At 49.9% G+C, this 23,385-nt stretch overlaps 1 protein-coding gene across 3 annotated transcripts in view; it reads right to left on the bottom strand.

Moving 5' to 3' along the window:
* Positions 1-22,764, bottom strand: part of CHST8 (carbohydrate sulfotransferase 8) — a 126,424-nt gene extending 103,660 nt beyond the window's left edge. For all 3 annotated transcript variants that reach the window (XM_025854651.2, XM_073885425.1, XM_025854650.2), the window contains exon 1: positions 22,322-22,764. The gene's annotated coding sequence lies outside the window, so the exon portion shown is untranslated. The remainder of the gene's footprint in view (positions 1-22,321) is intronic.
* Positions 22,765-23,385: the final 621 nt, after the last annotated feature.

The raw sequence follows: 23,385 nt of genomic DNA on the forward strand, positions 1-23,385 counted from the left end.
TTCCAGAAAGAAAGGAAGCACCATGGCCGTGGAAGTCCAAATGTACACCATCTAGGTGGTGTAGAATCCCCACATACAGAAATAATGGAAAAAACAGGTCCCAACTGATGCATCCATGGGACTACCGGCAGAAACAATTTTTGAAATGTTCCGAAGCAACACTTGTACAACCCAGGAAGCACAGGGCTACCATAAAAAAGTTTTAAAAAAAAATCACCAATCTTAAATTAGTTTGGATAATTTTTGTTTTCCTAGAATATCATATAGAAATTATAATCTGGGGGTGCCTGGGTGGCACAGTCGGTTAAGCATCCAACTCTTGGTTTTGGCTCAGGTAGTGATCTCAGGGTCGTGAGACAGAGCCCTGCATCTGCCTCTGAGCTCAGCACGGAATCTACTTAAGATTCTCTTCTCCCTCTGCCCCTCTCCCCTCTCTAAAATAAATAAATAAAATATTTAAAAAAAAATTATAATCTGCTCAAGGAAATGATTCACCAGGAGGAAAAAAATCAGCTGACAAACAAACAGAATGACTAGTACTCTATGAACCTCAATAAGGAAAAACCTGAAAAAGATAATATAATTATGTTCTAAATTATTAAGTGAGCAAAAGGACTAAAAATAATGAAAGAACAGGAAATTACTAAAACACATAGCGCAAAAATCTTAAAAATCTCCACGGACTTCCTAGAAATAAAAAAAATAGCGTGATTGAAATTCAAAACGCAATACGAGAGTTTAATAACAGATTGATTAGTTAAGCCAGGAGATGCAGTGACCAGGAGATAAACCTGACATAACCACCCAGCACACATCCATGGAAAATAGGAGATGGGGGTTACAAGGAAGAGAATAAAATAAGAAGGTCCAAAACGATACTAATAATCATGGAGACTGGCAGAAATGCATCCCCAGGGACTGAAACAAAGTCAGATCCATCTAGAAAACTTACAATCACGTTAAGTGTGAGTGTAGGGTCTCTGGAGCATTTCAGGGAACACTAGTCACTAAGACTCACATAGCGCCAACCATATGCCAGGAGCCATTTTAATCACTCTACATATATTAACTCATTAAGTTATTACAACAACCTAAGAGTTTATTATTATGCCCAATTTATAGATGAGAAAACTGAGAAACAGAGTTTAAGTGATTGTCCTCAACTCTTAGGCCCTGAAGTACAGTCATATCCATGTAGCTATCCCCAGAGTCCATTTTCTTACCCACAATGCCATGCTGTCCCTCACACATGTGGCTGGCATTTCAAAGGCTAATATATAATGTTAAATAAATAAAAAATTTCAAAGGCTAATAAGGAAAGGACCTATTGAAGAGATGACGACTGAAGACTTTTCAGAACTTGAGACAGCCATAAGACTGAGTAAATAAGTGTTCAACTTCCAAGCGGGGGAAATAAAATTATATACCTAGGGATACCCTGAGTGAAGCTGAGGAATATCAAAGCAAAGAGAAAATCACAAAAACAACTAGAGAGAAAGATATTATCCACAAAGGAATGGCAGACTAACTCCAGGCTCCTCTGATGAATAGTAGAGGCCAGAAAATAATGAACTAGGTCTTCGAAGGGCTAAAGGAAAACATCTATTTTCCCAGAATTCTAGACCCAGCTCAACCATTCAGGGCAAAATCATACTTAAATGAACAAAATCCAAGAGAGTTTCCACAAGCTTTCCCTGGAAGAACTAAGGAGAGTTGTTATGTGAAGCAGTAGGAATTAGAACCCAGAGAGAAGGATGCAAGAAGCAGGAGTGAGCAAAGAACTTGGAAAACAGCTATCAACTGAAATAACCATTAATTGTAAATATTAATGACAGTAATACTGATTTAAAAAATTAGGGAGCTTATTAACCATATAGTACTAAAATTAGACAAAAGATATGAGATGAGAATATGATCAAAACTGAAGTGTTCCGGGGTCACCTGGGTGGCTCAGTTGGTTGAGCGACTGTCTTCAGCTCAGGTCATGATCCTGGAGTCCCGAGATCGAGTCCAGCATCGGGCTCTCTGCTCAGCAAGGAGTCTGCTTCTCCCTCTGACCCTCCTCCCTCTCATGCTCTCTGTCTCTCATTCTCTCTCAGATAAATAAATAAAATCTTAAAAAAGAAGAAGAAGAAGAAGAAGAACTGAAGTGTTCCGTCATCATGGTGTTGTTTTGGAGGAAGGCAGAAATCCTGGTGACATTCATACTGTAGTAAGCCAAGTGTGCACACTAAAAATGTGAAAGTAATCATGGAAAGAATAAACAGTAGAATACGTAGTTTCCAAATCAGGAGAGGGAGCAAAATAGGAAAAAAAGAAAGTACAATCAATCCTGTAGAAAGCAGAAAATATTTTTTAAGTTTTTATTTAAATTCCAGTCAGTTAACATACTGTGTAATCTTAGTTTCAGGTGTACAATTTAGTGATGCGACACTTCCATACAACACCCAGTGCTCATCACAAGGGCCCTCCTTAATCCCTATACCTATTTAACCCATCCCCTGCCCACCCCCCCTCTGATAACCATCAGTTCGTTCTCTATGGTTGACTCTGTTTCTTGGTTTGCCTCTCTGTCTTTTTCCCCTGTGCTCATTTGTTTTGTTTCTTAACTTCCGCATATGAGTGAAATCATATGGTATTTGTCTTTCTTTGACTTATTTATTTCCCTTCTCATAATACACTCTAGCTCCATCCACATGATTCCAAATGGAAGGATGGATTTCATTCTTTTTGATGGCTGAGTAATATTATGTCCATCAACTGATGAATGGATAAAGAAGATGTGGAATATATATATAAAATGGAATATTACTCAGAAAATATTTTTTGAAAAAAGAAGAAACAGTGAAAAACCAAGGAAAGTAGAAAACACAAAATAAAGCAAAACAAAAGAATGCAAATACAGCAGTAACCACACAAAAAAAGATTAACTTGTTTTGAGAGACCCTTCCAAAGCATGATGCAAAAATGCTGAAAGTCAAGAGATACTAAAAAGATATATCAAGTAAATAACAAAGCAAAGGTCGTTTTTATAATAGTAATATAAGGCAAAATAGAATGGAAGGCAAACAAACATCAATAGGGATTAAAAGAGTCATTACATAAAGAAAAAAGGAGTAATTCACCAAGAAGATATAATAATCTTGAACTTATATGCACCTAATGATATGGTTTTTAAAAAATATTGATGATTATAAAGATCAAAACATTGATAAGATTATAAAGAAAAAATAAATTCATAATCATATTGGGAGATTTTAATACATCTCACTCTGAAATTGATAAATTAAGCATCAAAAAATTTAAGGATATAAAAGATACAAACAATACAAGTAACAAAACTGAGCTAAAGATTGTATATAGATAGATATAGATGATATAGATGATATAGGTAGAATTCTGCACCCAACAATTAGAGGGTATGTATCATTTCAAGTATAATGGGGAAAAAAAAAAGACCATATACCAACCAGGACACAAAGCAGTTCTCAATTAAAATTAAAGAATCAATAGCATGCAAACCACAATCTCTGACTACAGTGTAATAACTGAAAAGCAGAAAAGAAAAAAATGCCCTTGAAATGTTTAAGAGTCTCAATAATTCATGAGTCAAAGAATCACAAAGGAAATTATAAAACTTCTGGCTATTAAACAGTAGTATAATAAAATAATTATGTACTCCCAACAAATTAAGATTAATCCAGAAACACATTACAGAATTGCTCAATAATTAATAGATATTAGACATCTATTAATATAACTTATTACATCAATAGGTCAAAGGAGAAAAACCACGTTTATCTCCATAGAGAGATCAAATAAATTTGGGGAGAAGAAGTCCTTGATTATTTATAAACACAAATGTATGTGGGATACTTTGTTTTCTTAAGTTCTAAAAATCTTACTCCTTTGACAGCATCATGATAAATAGTGAAACATTAGTGTCAGGAATAGATCAAAGAAAGCCTGCTAGTACTTAATATTATCCTGGGAACACCTGCCAATACAAAGAGAAAGGAAAATTAAATAAAAAACATGAATAAACAAAAAAGCAGAAAGGGGTAAATCTTGGGGCACCTGGGTGGCTCAGTCAGTTAAGCATCTGACTCTTGATTTCAGCGCAGGTCAGGATTTCAGGGTCATGAGACAGAGCGGCATGTTGGGCTCTGTGCTCAGGGGGGAGTCTGCTTGAGACTCTCTCTCTCCCTCTCCCTCTGCCCCTCCTCTTCCCCTTGTGGGAGTGTGCACATGCACATGCTCGCTCTCTCTCTGTCTCAAATAAATACATAAATCTTAAGGAAAAAAAAAGAAAAGAGTAAATCTTCATGACCTTGGGTTAGGCCTTTTTGGACACAATACCAAAGAAACAAACAACAAAAGAAAAAAAAAATAGGTAAGGCAGACTTCATCGGAATTAAAAACTTTTGCACTGCGAATGATGCCATCAAGAAAGTGATAAGATAATACACAAAATAGGATAAAATACATGCAAATCATATATCTGATCAGGAACTTATACCCAGAATATATAAAAAACTCTTACAATTCCATAATACACAAAACAAAATTAATTTATAGGCAAAGGATCTGAATAGATATTTTCCAAAGAGGTACAAATGACCAATAAGCACATGAAAAGCTCTACATCATGAGTCATTAGGGAAATGCAAATCAAAACTATACTGAAATCAAACACTAAGTGCAAATCATAGACTACTTTGCACTCTCAACGATGGCTATGAACCAAAGAATAGACAGTAACAAGTATTGCTGAGGAGATGAAGAAATTAGAGCACCCAAACATTGCTGGTGGGAATGTCAAATGGTGCAGACATTTTGGAAAACAATCTGGCAGTTCTTCACAAGGTTAAGCACAGAGTTATCAAAGGACCCAGGATTTCCACCCCTCTGTATATATCCAAGAGAAATTAAAACATACATTCCCAAAAACCTTGTACACAAATGTGCACCTGGCAGTTTTATTAATAATAGCCAAAAAGTGGGAACAACCCAAATGTCCATCAATGCATGAAAGGATACAGTAGTAAATGTGGTATATCCATACAATGGAACATTAATCAACCACAACAGGGATGAACATAGAAACCATTACGCTTAGTGAAAACAAAACAAAACCAAAAAAAAGGATCACCTATTACATGACTTATTTTCATGAAATCCAGAATAGACAAATTTATAGGGACACAAAGTAGATTAGGGGTTGCCTAGGACTGGGGAGGTATAAATAGGGAGTGACTGCTAACATGGACAGGGTTTCTTTTTGTGGTGATGAGAATATGGGTTCACAACTCTGTGAACATAGTGAAAACCACTGAATTATTCACTTTAAATGGGTGAATGGTATGTGATTATATATATGCGGTGGGGGGCGTGGAGAGGGAGAGAACTTCCAGATCCCAGTCGCTATATTTGCACCCGCTATTCTGCCTTCTTAGCTCTCACCAGAGCTGAAGTGTCTGTGCTCCTAGGGCCAGTCCCTCTACTTCCACCAACTTCAATTCTCTCTTACCTTCTCCTGGACTTTGCTCCAGCAATTCTCTCTTCTACCTACAGAATTTTCCACCTTCTATTGGATCATTCCCACCAACATAAAAACGTGTTATTTCTCCCATTTACCTAAAAGCAAAAACAGAAACCTTCTCAACCCTCTTCCCTCAGCAGCAACCGTCCCATTTCTTTGCTCTCCCCTGCAGCAAAGCATCTCTTTACCCATATTCTCAACTCTTCCTGTTGTCTATAGCCCCACTTAAATCAGAACATCGTTCCCTCCACTCCACCAAAGCCACTCTTCCTAGGGCACACTGCCGAATCCATTGGTCAATCACTGGTCCTCCACCAGCGTTGACCCAGGTGACCAATGCCCTCCCTGAGGCACTTTCTTCCCTTGGCCTCTAGGATACTATATTCCGCTGGTTTCTTCCTACCTCACTGGTCACTTCCTGGCCTATGTTCTTGGTCCCTCCTCATCTCCCTGACTTCTTCCTGTTGGAATAGTCTACGTGTCAGCCATTGGTCTTCTTTTCTTCACTTTCTACGCTCACTCCTTTACAGACCTCAATCAGTCTTATGGTTTCAGAAACCACGTGCTGACTCTCAAATTTATATCTCCAGCACTAACCTCTCTCCATTACTCCACACTTGTATATCCAACCAAACGTCCAACATCTGCAGTTGCATGTGTGTTGGACATCTCAAATACAGTATCTGTTAACTTAACTTCTGGTCTAAGCCCCTCCAACACCTGCTGTGCCCACTGTCTTTCCCAACTCAGTTGGGGGTAACTCCATCCTTCCAGGTGCTCAGACTAAAGCTTTCCTTTCCTCACACCCCATTCAATCCATGAGGAAATCCTGTTGGTTCTGCCTTCAAAACCGATCTGGAATCTGACCTATTCACTCCACCTTACCGCTACCTTCTTGGCTCAGACCATCATCTTTCAGTGTAAGAACCCACCAGCTCTTTGCCCCTCAGCATGTTAGCAAGAAGAGCGATCCTCTCAAAACATAATTCTATCATGGCACTCCTCTGTTCAACACCCCACAGTTGCTCCCCACCTCACTGGCAGTAAAGTCAAATTCCTCGCCCTGCCCTACAAGGCCCAGATCATTGGCCCTCTTCCCATTCCCTCCGAATCCCAACTTTGTGGCCTCATTCACAGCTGCCCTCGCCCTCCCTCTCTCCACTTCTTTGCTACTCCTTACTCCTGCCTTAAGACCTTTTATTAAGTGTCCCCTTGCCTGGCAGATACTCCCCTAGATCAAGATTTCTCAACCTTGGCACTATCAACATTTGGGGCCAGACAATTCTTTGTTGTGGGGACTGTCTTGTGCATTGTAGGATGTTCAGCAGCATCCCTGGCCTGTATCCACTAGATGCCAGTAGCACCCCCAGATTCCCTTGGGGGCACAACTGCCCCAGGCGGAGAACCACTGGTCTGGATCATTTGCATGGCCCATGTCGACATTCCCCTCAAATATCATGTTTGCTCATGTCTCACACCTTCTCAGTGGCGCCCACCCTGACCACCCCACTCAGTTCTTCCATCCGTTCTACCCCCACCCCACACTTCCAATCCCCCTTACCCTGCTTAGCTCTTCAAAGTAATTATTATGTTGGTTTTATGGGAGCTGGGATCTTCCTCTGTTTTGTGTCCTGGTATAACCCCCAATGCCCAGAACAGTGTCTGGCACATAGTTGGCTCTCAATAAATATTTGTTGAATAAATGGATCACAAGACTCAATATGGCAAAACATAATAAATATATTAAAAGGTCAATCTATCTACAAATTTGTCCTAAGTTTATCTAGAAATGAAACACAATCCCAACACAAATCTCTATGGGATATCATTGGAAACTTGACCCAAGATTTTTTTTTAACGATTTTATTTATTTATTTGAGAGAGAGAGAATGAGAGATAGAGAGCACGAGAGGGAAGAGGGTCAGAGGGAGAAGCAGACTCCCTGCTGGGCAGGGAGCCTGATGCGGGACTCGATCCAGGGACTCCAGGATCATGACCTGAGCCGAAGGCAGTAGCTTAACCAACTGAGCCACCCAGGCGCCCTTGACCCAAGATTTCTAAAAGGCACCTAAAAGAATAAAAATGTGATATCACACAGAATAACGAGAGACACTTGCCCTGTACAATATTAAAACTGTGTTCAGGCGATACATTAATTAAAATAGTGGGTTCTGGTTTTAGCATAGGCAGACTAAACCAGAAAAGACCACAAATGGCCCCAGGAAATATAAGAATTAAGCAAACGATGATGATGGCATCTGAAAATCAGTCAGCAAAGGGTGAGTGCTTCAGAAATGGTGCTGTGATAGTTGGTTGGCCATTTTACACCTGCAGAATACACGCTATGCAGAAATATAGAGGTAGTAATACACACCGGCCAAGTTGCTCAAAGAGTCCTAGGTGCTTGCCTCTGGGGAGCAGGCCCAGGACACATGGTGAGGGATGAAGCAGAGGAGTTGCCGGGTTTATTATAAGCCTTTTATTACCTATGCTTTTTAAACTACATATATGTATTACTTTAATGAAAATTCAAGTTGTTTTAAAAAAGCACTAAGCATGCCCCCTCTTTAACCTATCAAATTGACAAAGATTTAAAAAATGAAGATTCGCCCGTGTGAAAAAGGCACACTCATGCACCGCTGGGTCTTTCTGGAAGGTGATTTGTCGGGAAATATTAAAAGTCTTAAAACCATGCATACCCTTTGAGCCAACAATTCCACTACTAGAAATTTATCCTGAAGTGACACAAAGGAATACAGCAAGAATGTGCGCTTCACCATTCTTTCAAACTGAAAAACAAAAATGAAAACCACTAAAATGTCCAACAGGGAACTGTTTATATAAATTATGATAAATTCACATGAAGCAATGCTGTGCAGGTGTCAAACACGGGATGGAAATAGATCCATTACCCTGGAAAGGCGTTCGTGATATATAAAGTGATTAAACAGGTTATGTGCAGGAGGCATAAAAATTATTACATTTTTATAAAATGAATATGCTTATGAGTTTATGTACATAAAGAGATATAAATATAAGCTATTCCCTCTCCGTAACAATGTATGGGAACCCCAGCTCTAGAAAACACACCGAGTGGGTGGTAAGACTTTTATTTTCTTATTTTTACTCTTTTTCTTCTTATCTTATTTTTACTCTTGTTAAAGCACTTTTGCAGGGGTTTTCTAGGACTTGTGAAGGAGGAGACAGGAATGCTGAGGTGAGGTCCATCAGATGTAGGATGGGGGTCCACAGGGGCTCTTCTGCTGCCCACTCAGCCACAGAACCCCAAGCTGAGTGGCCCGACGGGGCAGGGTTAAGCTTGCCAGAATCCAACCTTACTCAGGCCCGGCCAGCAGCCTGGATGCCCAAACCCCACTGGCTAGGACCCCCTTCCCAGCAGATGGCGGGGGGAGGCAGGACAGAGGACACATTTGGGCAGGCCACCATTGCCCTCTGCACAGCCATGGCCCGTGGTCTCGGCAGTTACTGCCCCTTTCCAGGGGCTCTGGCCTTCGCTTTCCAGGTGGGAAACTGTCCACCTTGCCAATAAAGATTGGGGTTCCAAATTCTTCCAGCCCAGAAGCCAGATGCAGGTCACAGACATATCGTGTGGTCAGGGTGAGACTTGGATTTTAAATTCTGAATTAGTCTCCATACTCTAAAGGAATAGATTTCATACAAAAATCTGCCTGTTCTTGAATGTTCGAATATCTGGCCACCCTGGGCCCCCATCCCTTCCTGCTAGGACAGCTGGTGCCCAGGATCTGCTGCTTCCTTCCAAGGGATAAGGTTCCCGGCATCCCAGACCCCATTTCTCTGTCGCCATGAGTCCCAAGTGCGGGCTGAATCCTCCACCTAGGCTGCTCCGGGTCTGGGCTGTCTCCTGCTCTCTGCTCACTTTACCAGGCCCCTCTGGGGAGCAGGCCCAGGACACATGGTGAGGGATGAAGCAGAGGAGTGCTGGGTTTATTATAAGCTGCCTCCCACCATCAACTGTGGGAACGGGTGTCCCCAACCCAGTGTCCTCCGCCCCCGTACAACCCCGCCCCTTTGGGACATGGGAGTTTTCATCACAGAAAATCCCTCCAAGTCTGCCCCCTCCTCAGAGCCAGGCAGTTTGGGGAGTCCGATCCAGGGGAGCCCTTTGGCCCCGCCGCTACGGTCCAAACCCTACCAGGGGGACCAGAACTGAGGCCAAGACCCAGTCAGCGCCTCCTCCAGCCCTGGGTTCAAGAAGGGGACACAGAGCAGAAAGACTGAGCCTGGTCCTTGGGGACTCTGATTCCAGCAGAAGAGACTCACCTGGCAGAGGTCTGGTGTAGGAAATCTGAAATCCCTAAAAGCCAGTGTGGTGGGCTGAGTTCCCTGGGGAGGCTTCTTGGGAGACCCCAGTGAGGAAATGAGGACGCAGGAGCCCGCAGAGGGAAATGCAGTGAGGCCTCAGCTGGTCCCACAGGGTGCTCTGGGGCTGGGAGGACACAGTGGGGGACATAACCTTGGGCAAGGAGCCCTCCCCGGGCCAAGCGCTGTTCTTGTTGGGGGGAGAGCGGTTTACTTCTGGGAACAGCGGCAGCAGATTTTCTCAGCAGCCCCACGGTGGGCAGGCCAGGCGAGCAGGCTATCCCACGAAAAAGGCCAGGTGTCTCCCACTCTCTCTCCCAAAAGGCCTCACAGGAAGGGGCCAGACGCTCAAGACAGGAGAGTACACTGAAAATTCCGTCACATCCCCGGCATTTATTTGAAACAGAACATTAATTCTGACTGTCATTAGAGTCCATTTCAATTCTGTAATAACATAAAAAGTTAAGAGTCTAATTTATTCATACAAATCTTGTTAGCATCCAATTTCCACATAATGTAACATATTCCTTAAAAAGCTGACAAAGCAGGAGAAATTAAAAACGTAAAAAAAAAAAAAAAAAAAAGACGTCCATGGGCACTCATGGCCACAGAGCCAAAGGTGAGGAGTGGGGAGAGCAGGTCGGCCCCTGAAAGGGCTGGAAGCTTGGAACAAGACCCAGCCGAGGCTGGGGAGGCAGGCTGCTCCACCTTGAAGGAGCTGTGGGGCCCGCGTGCCCCCTGCCCCCGGGCTGCCCCCACACACAGGCTGTGTGGCTCCCCGTCACCACCTCCCCAGCCGTGCTGCCTCCTCCCCCTGGCCCAGCGCCTGCCCCTGTCCTGCCGGCTCCCCAGACAGCTCCCTAACACTTTCCTCAGCAAATCCATCCTCGAGAGCCTGTAACTCCTCTTAATTACACGTCTGCGCTGTTTGCGCTAGATAGCTGTCACCCTGTAATTTACCTGCACACGGGCTTTAATTGTACATTAATCTTCCCTACACGCCACTCCCCTGCTAGAATCTGTAACAGCCGCACTTTGGGCCATTCTGTTTATTCCCCAACCAAAAATAGCTGATGAATGTAATTGCACGGAGTGTCCCTCCCCTTCTTTTCCAGGATTACCTGCTGTGTGCTGGGGCTGGAGAGAGGCTCCTGTCACCTGCAAGCTGCCTTTAAACACAATATTGGACTGTTTCTCGTGGCCGACATCAATTTCAGAGGAAAGGTCACAAGCAAACAAGCAATCTTCCAATCCCTGGGTGCCCCTGCTCACATCCTTCTCTCCAGCTCCAGGCTGATGGGTGCTGGAAGCGTGCCTGGGGACCAGTCTCACAAGAAAGGATGACGGAGGGCAACGTGTGGACCTAAGGAATCCACCAGTATGGAGGTTCCAAGGTCACTCGGAGAACCACGAAGGAGAACTATAAATTACAAAGCCCTGGATGGCTGCCAGGGCCCTAGGAAGCTACATTTAGCATATCATTCTCTCGGCAGCAGGAGGAAGGCTTAGCTCCCTTTCCGAAGGAATTTGAATGGAATTTGTTACAAGAACATTGTGATTGAAATATCACCAATCGGCTTTTCATGACAACTCAGCAATAGATTGCAATTGCGATGGTGTGTGTGTGTGTGTGTGTGTGTGTGTGTGTGTGTGTGTGTGTGTGTGTGTATTGGGGGGTAGCTGTTGTGTTCTCCAGCTGGCTGAGGTCCATACAATATTTATGAAATCCAGATGAAGCCCTACACTGGCAATGAGCTGATATCATAACACAGATTTCAAAGACGTCTTGACATTTGCCCAAGATCAAATTTCCCCCTGCGAAAACCCACGAGGCTCTTGGGCTGACAGCGGTCTGCACACCACGCACCCCCTCCCCGCAGGAACCTGCTTCGTTGGAGGCTGGGTAATTAACACTGGGCTGGGAGGCACTGGGGGACTAGAGCAGGGCAGAGAAGCTGAGGACCACTGAAGTCCACTTTTCCTTTGTGGAAAACATGAGCTGTGGTTTTCAGTGGTGAAAGACAGGAGTTTCGGCAACTTTTATTGTTAAGCACTTTCCGACGAGCAAAACAGAGCTCCGTGATCTCCTTACTGACAAGGCTCTGACGCGTATTTGGACCAAGAGAGACATGCGGTGATCATCCATGACACATCAGCCTGGGAAACAAAAACGAAAGCAGGAGATATATTTCCTTGGGGCCACAGATCTCATTTAGGTGCAACCTTCGATTGGTTTTAGGAGACCCCGGTAGAAAGAACGTCACCGGCTTTCCCATGGCCTGGGTTACAGGTTATTTCCAAAGTGGTCCCTCAGGGCACCCTCCACCCCAAAGGATTGCTACCCGTGGCTTTTGGAGACAAAGACTCCCCACATACCAGTACCCAGAGTGGCGAGATACTGCACAGGAATTATCGTCTGTGATTGGGGCCTGAAGTCCCTGAAGATTGTTTACGAGTAAAAGGCGAGGGCGATTTAGTTAGTTTTTGATAAACACTTCATATTGCACATCCTAAGAGAAGCAGAATACTTGTCAAGCATGCATCTTTATGAGCTGCCCGCCTATAAACCTTGCACGAAAGGTCCGTGCTTAATGTTGGTTTGGCAGTAAATTGGCATGATGTGCGGGTCTGCTGCATCAAATTAGCATCGACCCATAAAACGCTACTGAATGATTCTTCAAATCTGCCAAGTCTTCAAATCAATTTTGGAGAAAGTGTCAAGGTTTTTTGTTTTTTTTTTTAAGTTTGATAAACCTTTCATATTAGTTATCACAGAAGAGCATAAACCTTTCTGATCTGTTTTTCCACCAAAACAAAACAAAACAAAAAGGTGTTTTTCCCAAACTGCTTTTAGCTCTTCCATTTTGCACACTGCCTCCACACCGCATAAACAATGTGTGTGTCATGGATTCTTTCTTGCCCTATTTTAAAGCCAATGGTATGTGGCTCCCACTGCCCGTGCCCCATGATCCTGCAGTTTGGAGAGAATTTCTACTGGCACCAGGAGGAAGTTTTTGCTCTTGGTGTTTGACATGCAGTCCCCAGCTCACCTCCTCCAGGAAGCCTTCCATAACTCACCAGTGAACTCTGATCATTGCTCTGTGCCCTTGTGTGTTGGGTAAATGAGACTATGTTCTCGTGGGGGCTCAGTGCACTTCCTTCCCTGAGAACTCCTTTCCCTGTGGACCCTCAGGGGTGGGGCTCACACTGAGTGGTCCGTGAGGTGTCATTTCTCACGTCAGCATCTTTGAGGACCAGCCCAAGCCTCCCTCCTACACATGCCCCAGCCAGAATCCCTTGTTCTCACTCTTCACCCTCAGAGATCTTGGCCACCCTAGCCATACCCTGCTGGTGGCATCAGGCTTGTGTGTGAATCAGCCTCTCTCCCCTGGGGGCAAGGGCTGAGTCTCAAAACCAAACAAGAACAGAACCTTGATTTGAATCCAATGGGTCTGATCCAGAGCTCTCACCCCCCAGGCCATGCTGCCTTCCAAGTAAGTATGTCAGACTTGAGGACAAAGGGGACAAGCCACACCCAAAGAAAGGAGGCTTTATCCCCTTTTGATGAGAACCACTCCTGTGATGGGAAGGAGTGGATACGGTGGTCATAGACATGGCCCTCCTGCCTTCACTTGACTCAAGGCTGTGTCATCTGTGAAACAGAGGATGGCACAGGGATGGAGTGCTGCATTTGGGGGGCTCTTCACGCTTCTCCAGAGGGACCCAATGACAGAGAAGACCATCAGAGATAAGGTCACCCAGGGGTTATTCCTAAATGGCCAATACCTGGAGCTCTGGAGGTGAACAGGGCTTTGGGGGCACCAGCACAGAGCCTGGGGCCTAGGACCCAAAGGCCTTGGTCAGAAGCTGGCTCTGGAGATGAGAAGGTCATTTAGAGGGGACAGAGCACCAGAACGGGACACCCTCAAGGCCCAAGAGCCCGACTTCCAGAGACCTCCCCATAGCAGCCGAGGCTACCGACAAATCTCCACCAAGGCAGCTGGGTGGGAGAGGGCAGAGGTCAAGAGGCAGGTCAGTGGGGACTCATGGGGCCCCGCTCTATGCCAGGACTGTTTTAGGTCCTAGGATTACAGCAGTGAACGGATGGACAGGTGATCATGCTCATGGAAATGTGTGAAGGGAAAGCAAGATGAGCCACAGAGAGATGGCTAGATCACAAGGGTTTATTCGGTGATTGCAGGCTGGGGCAGGGGCCCAGAACCCACATCTCTGACAGCTCCTGGGGTGATTCTGAGGCCAGTGCCTGGGTCCCCAGCCTCATCCAGAGAAACACCTGTCTACGGCACCCATTGCACTCCAGTGGGAGGATTCAGACCCGCCCCACAGAGGGACTCACCCACAGACATTTAAGATAAAAATTTAGGAGATGGAAATGAATCTTCAAATTTGATGAATAATAGTGTTAAGTTCAACAAATCCTTAGCAAAAGAAATAAATAATAAACTGTATTAGTCATCTCGGAAATAAAATTAAAACTACAGTGTGATATCTCTACATACTCATGGAATGGCTAAAATGAGAACCACTGGCCACACCAAGTGTTGACAAGGGTGTGGAGCATCGGGGACTGTCATCTAACTGGTGTCAGCGCAGGATGGTTACTACAACCACGTCAGAAAACCGACAGCACCCACACAGGTGAACCTGTGCGCATCCTGAGACCGAGCAATTCTCTTCTCGGCAGACATTCGTTAAGATGTGCACCTGTGCGCAAGAGACACGTGCGGGTAAGTCCGCAGCAGCACTCTTCATCACAACCCCAGACTCTGAGCAACCCCAATGTCGGTCAGCTGGAGAATAGAGACATAAACTGGGGTACGTTCACACAACGGCATCCTGTGCAGTCACAAGAATGAACCAACAACATGGGTGAATCTCACACACGATGCAAAGCCAGACCCCGAAGCGTACAGACTCTTGATTCCACTTACATCAAGTTTTTGAAACAAGGATAACCCATCAGTGCCATTCCAAGGGAGGACAGCAGTTACCCGCAGTAGAGGGGAAGGGCCTGGAAGGGGACCCAGGGACCTCTGGGACACTGCTCTGGTGCTTGGTGTGTTTGGACATGGGTGTGTTTGGCTTGCGGGTTCTCACAGCATGGTGCACACGATCTCTGTATGCATACTCTGCTTGGAGTAAAAAGTTTTCAAATGGACTGAACGCGGGATGGGGAAGAGGCGTGGATGGGAGCCTGCCTAGAAGGGGAGAGACTCAAGGGGGCACAAGCCAGCGGGGCCACATGCCCCCTAAGCCTTTGTCACATTACCAGGCAAGGCCCCTATCAGCATGCTTCCTTGCACCTGAGATATAAAGGGACTAACAGACCACACACAGGAAATAATAAGAATAATAATATGGCCACTGTGATGTGGATTCTACTTGTCATCCCCATTTTACAGATGAGGAAACTGAGCCTCTAGCCCACATGGTGATCAAGTGGTGAAGCTGGGATTTGAACCCAGACGGTCTGACCCCAGGTGCTGCTTCGTTCAGAACCCGGGGCTGGCTGCACGGAGCGGGCCGAGGGGTGGAGCTGGTGGCCATGGCTGTCCCTTGACACTTGAATTCACGGCAGAAGAACTGAGAAGAGATAAATAAGAGGCCTAGATCATGCCTTCACAGGGATGAACGGACAGTAAATTAAATGTGCAGATGAGACCAACTCTCGGGAAGTGACATAACATCAGGGGACAAAGACCCCCAAAATCTAAACAGAAGATGGCAAGACAGACCCAACCCGAGTGAGCCGCACCTACAGGACGTCTGTGAGAGAGAGGCACATGTGTGGCTGTGGTGCAGGACAGCGACGAGGCAGTGGCCACTGAGTACAGGCAGCGTCTGTACCCAGAGCACCACAACGGGGGAGGGGACATCCAGGGGACCTCATGATGCATCACCAGGCCCCACATCCACACCGCTCCTGGGCCTGGCACCCAGCCTCTGCTGAAGAGTTTGGAATCAGATGTGGGAAAGCGGAGGGAGCCGAGAAGAAAAGCTCCTTGGACGTAGCATTCAAATCGGACCCAGACGTATATAAGGGAAGGGGTTAAGAAGAGGATTCCTGGTAAAGGAGTAGAAGGAGCCAAAACAGACTGGCTGCACCCCCTCCTGCTCAACCAGTAGAGACAGAGTACCTGCTTTGAGCACTGGCTCAAACACTGTAGACAGAGAGTTTGCATAATGCAGTGACTTGACCAGTGTAGACAGACTGCCTGAACTGTGTGCTGAGCTCAGCCCATATAAACACTGTCTGCATCACGAACTGGGCTCAACTAGTATAGACGGATTGCCCTGCACAGCGGGCTCAGCCCCCTCAGCTCTGGGAGTCAGGGCCCGATGGACAGGGTCCACGTCCTCAGGGGAAGGGTTGGAGAGCCCAGGGACAGGGACCGTGCCCAAAGCCATGGAGACTTTTGAGGGCTCTGAACCTCGTATAAAGTCCTGCAAGGAGTGGGGCTGGCCCAGACTGAATGGAAAGTCCCAGTGCTCCCACCCTAGACTCAGCCGGTATAGATAGACCACCTGCACCAGGCACTGGCTCCGCTGGTATAGACAGGGTGCCTGCATTACACCCTGGCTCCCGCAGTGTAGACAGACTGTGAAGTTTAGCTCACTCTGCCAGCCAGCAGCCATCACCAAGTCCCTTCTCCCGAGCTCATCATGGCCCAGACAGCCAGAGCGAGCGCTATTTGCTATATGCCCTGAGACCTGCTCGTATATTCACTCAGCCTCCTCTGGGCCTAGCAGGCGGCTCTACACACGGAAGGACTGCGGTATTTGCTGGGTGCTGGGGGTGTTCCCCTCAGGAGCATAGGAAGCAAAACCCCCACATCTCAGGGCTGGAGGGTCTCTGTGCTCACAGGCTTGGGCAGATGGGTCTTGTCCAGGGAGATGAGTCAGCCCCCAAGAAGAGGCAGCCTTGAGCGGGGGGATGACTAGTTGGCCAAGTGTGAGTCAGTCTGGACTAGGGGCTGCTGGTAGAGGGCTCCCCTGTGTCACCTTCCCACCGGTGAGCACCTGGGCACCTCGTCCGGTGGTGTATGGTGGTGAGGCAGCTACCAGGGTACAAAGGAGGGCCAGTGTGGTGAGGCTGCCCTCCACACAAGGGGTCCAGGCACTGGAGGAATCAGCTCCCGAAACACCTGGGGCCAGAGGAGTGATCTCTACCTCCTAGCATCCTCTCCTTGGCTCTCATCTCTCCTGTCCCCGAGTCTGGCCCAGCCGGGAAGGAGCTGGCTCAGGCCCAGGCAGAGTGAGGACAAGGTGACAGCGACCTGGGCTGTTGCTTGCAGCTCAGCGGCCGCTCGGCTCAGGGCCCACAGCCAGCAGCGTGGGCACAACGGAAAGCGGGGTGACTCATAGACCTGCTCCCCCCACCCCGGCTCTGCAAGACAGAGCTGGGTGGACCAAGTTGATTGTGGGGATGCCGAGCCAAGCTGCAGACAGCCACAGGGAAACTCGCTGACATCCGAGGGAGTTGGGGAGCTGTGAGCCTGGGGCAGAGCCCCCAGCAGAGGGCACGAGGAGGTCCAGAGTGGCTCCCACAGGAAGGAGGGGAGGAGAGAGGGCTGGAGTAAGGGAAGGGCACGGGAGGGGAGTCCTTCCCAGTGCTGGCCAGCTGCCAGGTCAGGTACAAGTAGGTGGCAGGTAAAGGACCTACCAGGGCCCCATGAAGCTAAGTGGGTGACACACAGGCCAAGGCCACCTCTGGCCAGCAGCCCTCCGGGCAATCAACTCTAGAGGACAGTGGGCATCAGAACTGCCTGTCCTCACTGGAGAGCATGGGACGCTGGACTGTCACTTACTGAGTCTCACTCCCTGCTGGGGGGAAGGTAGCAGAAAGCCCAAGAGCTTAGAGGAAAGCTAGAAGGTGGGCCATGTGGGCAGGGGCACAGAGGCGGCTGCCTGAGCCCCAGGCCTGGAGCACATGACCTGACCAGAGGGGACAGGGGTCTGGAACTCCTGGTCTCGGAGTGGGGGTGGGGAGGTTGCCTCAGGGAACTGACAGCTCCCAGTGGCGCTCCAGAAGTTGGGGTCCCAATGGCACTCCCTACCTCCCTACCCGCACTAAATCCAGCACCAGGCCCCTGCAGAATCCCAGCAGATTCCCATCGGCCTGCTCCTCTTTTTAGGACCTGGGTCACCTTCCTGCAGGATTACTGCAGCTCCTTCCTCACTGGGCTCCCTCCACTACAGCAGCTGGGAGGGCCAAGTCCCAAGTTTCTCCCTGGCCTTCAAGGCCCTACATGGCCAGGGCTCTGGCTGTGTCTCCAAATGCATCAACCCCTCCACTCTGTGAGCCACATGGGCCCTCCACACTCCCTCTCACTCCTGTGCACGCAGTGCCAGGCAAGCTCTCTCCCTCCCTCTGGCCTTGCCCCTCCTTGCTTCTTAGTTCCAGGTTTCTTCCTTCAGACCTCCGCTGAAGTGTCACCTCCTCCGGGAAGTCCTCCTGACCCTCAAGTCCAGGTCAGGTTATGCTATGATGCATCTCCGAAGCACCCAGATGTTTCCTTTATATGCTTATCACGGCCTAGAAACACACATGCACCGGTTATTTGTTTAGTAACGGGCGGAGGCGTCTGGCAGAGCATCAATCAGTGAGTGATGAATCAGTGATGAGGGAATGGCTATCCACCAGGGGTAGGGGCCACCCTTAGTTTTGTTTACTTTCTGTCCCTGGAGTTGGCCCAGAGACAGACACCTACTACCTGCTCCACAAGCATTCACTGATGGAGAATGAAGGACAGCCACAACTGGTCAGACAATGGGAATGTGGGATGGAGTCCTCTGGCTCCAGGTTTCAACGCTGACAACTCCCATTTACTTCAAATAACTTGCTCACCAGGGCCACCTCTGTCCACGGCTTGGCAGAGACAGGAGCCTTGCCCTTGGTCCCCAGCAGCAAAAAGCCCTGATTTCCCAGAAAGGTATGGCCCACCTTCAAGCTGGGGAGCAGGGATGGGGAGACGCTGCCCCTTGCCTGCATGCACTCTCTGACTTCCTGGCTTTCGAGATGGAATCAGAGCTGCTTCTTGCTGTCACCTCCCTAGATGCAGGCTCCCCCACTCTGCTGGTGGCCAAGGCTGTATTTGGGCCAGCAGGTGCGTGCTAGAGCTCCAGATCGCATATGACAGGTAGCTTTGTACAGGGTAAAAGTCACAACTTTTTCCCACCACCAATTTGTAAGTCTCATCCTCTGCCGCAGTGATTTACCGACCACAGGGTCACACACCTTCCGGCTGGGAAGAAATGAGATGGCATCTCCTGTGTCCTCTGCCACCTGAGTTAATGCAGCCCTGTCCCCTGGCTGTTTGAACCCAGGGGTTTCCTCTGCCGTGGGGCAGCCTTTTCCCAGGAGGGAGGGAAAACAGCTGCTCTGGAGTCAGACTAGTCCTGGCTCTGACTCCAAAGACAGTGCCAGGGAGCCTATTGTCCCCATGCTGTCACCACACAGGCTGCCTGCTCCCAGCAAACTTCCTGAGGCTCCAGGACACCATCTCCCGCATTCACATCCAGACAACCATCCTCAATTTTTTTTTTTTTAATTTCTCAGGGTCCCACAGGAGGGCCACAATGATCTTGTTGGCCCAGCACTCCATAAATCTCCTGTTTCTAACTCATTACCTTCTGATTAGCTGAAAGGCAGGGCCCTTGTTTCACACAGTGTTTACTAGCGCTAGTAATGGCCACAGCTGTTCATGAAGGCACTGCCATACCCTTGGTCCACTTTCCTGCCCACAGGCTCCCTCCCTGCTCCACACTTTCTCCAATGTGGCTGCCACACCCACCGGGGAGAATCAGGGAGGTGCAGCAGGGGCAGCTGAGACAGACATCTCCCACTCCAAGCCAGGCATCAGGCCAGAGAAGGGGGCCCCGTACCTCCCACCAGCCCGCACAAGACTCCAGCACCCACCACAGGTGCCTCCAACCAGATGCATCAGCAAATCACAGTAAAAGCTTTCAGCGCCCATCACTTCGATCAGCAAAACCACAAAAAGCCTATCAGGTCGCCACTGGCACAAGCTCTGAGTGAAGAGCAGAGAAGTAGTCTGCCAGGGTGTTTCCAATCAGGAGTCTCTGACTTCCCACCTTCCAAGTGAATCCCAGGCAAATTCCCCAAGGAGCTCACCAGCATGCTTTCCCAAAGACCATTTGGCAAAAAAGTAGCCACCGAACTTTCCCAGACTTATTAGCTTACGTAAACAGACATTTGAATAAATGTTTAAAAAATGAAATTCCCTTGATACTCCATAATCAGTAAATGTTCATTATGGAAACACAGCAAATATCCATGAAATTTCCCAAGTGGTATTCTGGCTACAAGATTAAAAAGGCGTCTCAGACAGCAGGCTGAGTTACAAAGCCTCCTCCTCTGGTCACAATCCAGCGAAGATTTGCCAAGCCCAGGAGGTCAGACAAGTCTGCTCCTCTCCCAACCAGAGCCAGTGAAAATCAGCCCATGCTCCTTTTGCCTGCTCTGGCATTTTATAAATGAGCCCCCACGTCAGCTGATTGATGTCTCTCTATAAATAATTAATCCTTGACCTTGTTTTAAGAAAGCCTTGACTTTTTAATTTGGGGTCAAAAATCAATACCAAGGAAACATAATTCACTCTGTGGAGTTTGATTCCAAGTAAATAAATAAATAAGCCATGCCACTGGTGTGTCTCAGGGTGAATGGGCTAAGCGATGGGATGGGGTCTGACTTTGAGGTTGTCTGTGTTCAAATGCTATTAAATTATTGATCATCCTAAGAGACTCAATCTCTTCAGGGTCTGCATTTTATTCCTTCTGTGGGTCATTTCACAGAGGCAAGTCTGATGAGGGCTCCACTCCCCCCAAGGGCTCCTCCCTCCCTGTCCTTCCATATGTGGTGGGCTGCCTGGATTTTAAAAGGGTCTCCTACAGGGAGCAGAAGGTCACTTCTTCCTGCAGCCTGTCAGCCTTGCCTTTGGGACAGGGACAGAGGGTGGGCAGAAGAGGCCATACAGCTGGGAAATTTTAAAGAGGGTTCCGCCACTCCGTTCCAGAGGCCGCCCAGTTCTAGGGCAGGACTTGAGAAAAGTTCCCCACCCGTAGGCAAGGGTCAAGGTGAACTCGGATGTGAGAGGTTACCCAAAAAAGTGAGCGTGGTAGTGCAGCTTGGAAGCATCCCAGAAATGAGGAACAGGCCAGTCTGTCCCTTACCGCCTGCCACCTCCTCTCCCACCATGCACCCCCCAGGGGCTATGGTCCCTTCACTCAACCGCCTCCTGCTCCGGCTGGGCTGCGGGGCCAGACACGGACCGCCCTGCCGCCCAGTCTCCCTAGCATAGCCAATCACTGAGCAGGGCCCAACAGGGAGGCGCCCCAAGGACCCGAGACCCACCCGATCCCGGAGACGGCTTAAGACGGGGAGCCCCGGGAACGGCCCCTACTTCTCGGTTAGAGCAGCCCTGCAGCGAGTGCTCACAGCCCAGGGCGTTGAACGGCTGCCGCGCCAGCTCCGGGTCGGGGGTTACGCGGGGCCTGGGGACCAGATGTAGGGCGAAAGTTAGGGCGGCAAGAGTCCTGCGCCTGGAAAGGGAGAGGGGACCCTCCGAATCAAGCGCCAACACTGGCACTACCAAAACCCGCCAACGCACCTTCGCCTGGCTGCGCCGGCCTCTGGCGAGGTCAGAGCTGGCATGCAAAACTGGAAGCTAGCAGCTGGAGTTGGAGTTGCAGCCGCAGCCAGAGCTCGGCTGGGTCCCACCGCGAAGCAGCTCCGCCCACCCGAGCAGCTCCAGGCTCGGACTCCCGCACTCCCGGACATTCGCACGCGCACACCTTTACACATCACTGACGCACACACACTCGCCTCAAGTACAAAACAGGCCGGTGCCCTGGAGAGTGGCGGGGTGGGGACGCGCGCGACGGAGCGCGGGGGCACCTTCCGCCGCTCGCTGGGAAGCCCTGGCAGCTCCGAACTCCTCCCCCGCCCCTGCCCGCCACAACCCGCCCCCGAGTCCCAGACTGGAGCGAGCGGGAAAGCCCCGGGCGCCCCGGCGCTCCAGCCCGGCTCTCTCCGAGCTCAACACCAACGCTGCTTCCCCGCGCCCGGCACCCAAGGCTGGGAAGAGGAGCACGGCATCCGCGGGGACCAAGGGAACCCGAGGGGCGGCAGTGCACAGACGCGCGGCGGCAAGTGAAAGCCATGGAGCAAAAGTCTAATTAAAGTTCCCGCCACTGGAGCCGGTCCCCAGCGCGCGGCCGGACCGGAACCCCGCGCGCCCTATCTCCGCCTCCGGCTTCGAACGCTTAACGGTGCAGGTTCTCGGCGCCGGGACGCAGTGCAGTCCCGGGTCCTCCCGGGACCCCTCGGGGCGCCCTTCCCGGCCAGGAGCCGGCACAGGGCGGGGACAGGGCTGGGGCGGGGCGCAGCGCACTTACCTGGCGCAGCCGGCGCTCGCGGGGCCGCGGGCGCCTCCAGCCCGGGCTCGGTCCTCCACGGCGAATCCTCGGCTCCCGGGGGCCGCGCGGCAGGGAGGAGGACCTCCGCCCCAGCTCGGGCCCGGGGCCTCCTCCCGCTCGGAGCGGAGACCGGTGCGGTGGGTGAGGCTAGCGGCGCGGGCCGGCGGCCGGAGCGCGCAGGAGAGGGAGCGGGAGAGGGTGCGGTGGCGTGTTCTTCCTCGGCCCCGAGCCCGGGTCCGTCCCCCGCCTCCCACCTCCAGCCTCCCGCCGCCGCCCTCTCCTCTCCCCACCGCACCGCCAGATCCGGCTAGAGCGCCGGGAAGGCTCCCAGCGAAGTGCGAGCGGAGCCTCCGGCAAGGCTGGAAATAACGCCGCGCCCGCCCGGCGCCCCGCCCCCGGCCTGGGCCCCGCCCCGCGGTGGCGGTGGCGGTGGCGGTGGCGGGGGCCGGGCCGGGAAGGGGATCACTCCCGCGATCCGCGGGTCCCTCCCGGGAGCTCGCGGGCGCCGCGCCCACGCGCGCTCTGCGGCTTCCGCGGCCGGCCCCAAGGGCCGCGCGCTTCGAGGGAGCCGCCGCTGGGCGCGGTCCAACGGCCGCGGGGGTGGGGGCGGTGGTGTTGGGGGCTGCGCCCGTCTCCCGGGTTCCCTGAGAGCAGGCCTCAGGGCTGCCACTTGGCTCCAGAGCGCGGCCGGAGTGCTGTCACTGCCTCGGTGGGTCGCACGCCGGCGCCGACCTGGGAAAATGACTAGGCGTCACCGGAGAGGGCCGTGACCACAGCTGGGCAGGGGCGCGCGCTCAGGACCCGACGCTGCGAGGGCGCGGGGCTGGGGAAACGCAGAGGCGTGGTCCGTAGCAGCATTCTGAGGGATCCCTGACCTACAGCCTCAGTAGAGTTTGGTCAAGGTCTTGGGCGGCCTTGGTCCCAGATGTCTGCACCCATCCCCAAATTCCTGGGGCTCTGGATTCTGCTGAAAGGACCCATGACCCAGGCTTTTCCTTGAGGGCTACCTCCTAGAAGTGCTTGTTGGGTCACGTCCTGAGATC

The sequence above is a fragment of the Callorhinus ursinus genome, unplaced genomic scaffold, assembly GCF_003265705.2.
Source record: "Callorhinus ursinus isolate GAN/ISIS: 27379988/994484 unplaced genomic scaffold, GSC_fseal_2.0 scaffold61, whole genome shotgun sequence".
NCBI lineage: Eukaryota > Metazoa > Chordata > Mammalia > Carnivora > Otariidae > Callorhinus > Callorhinus ursinus.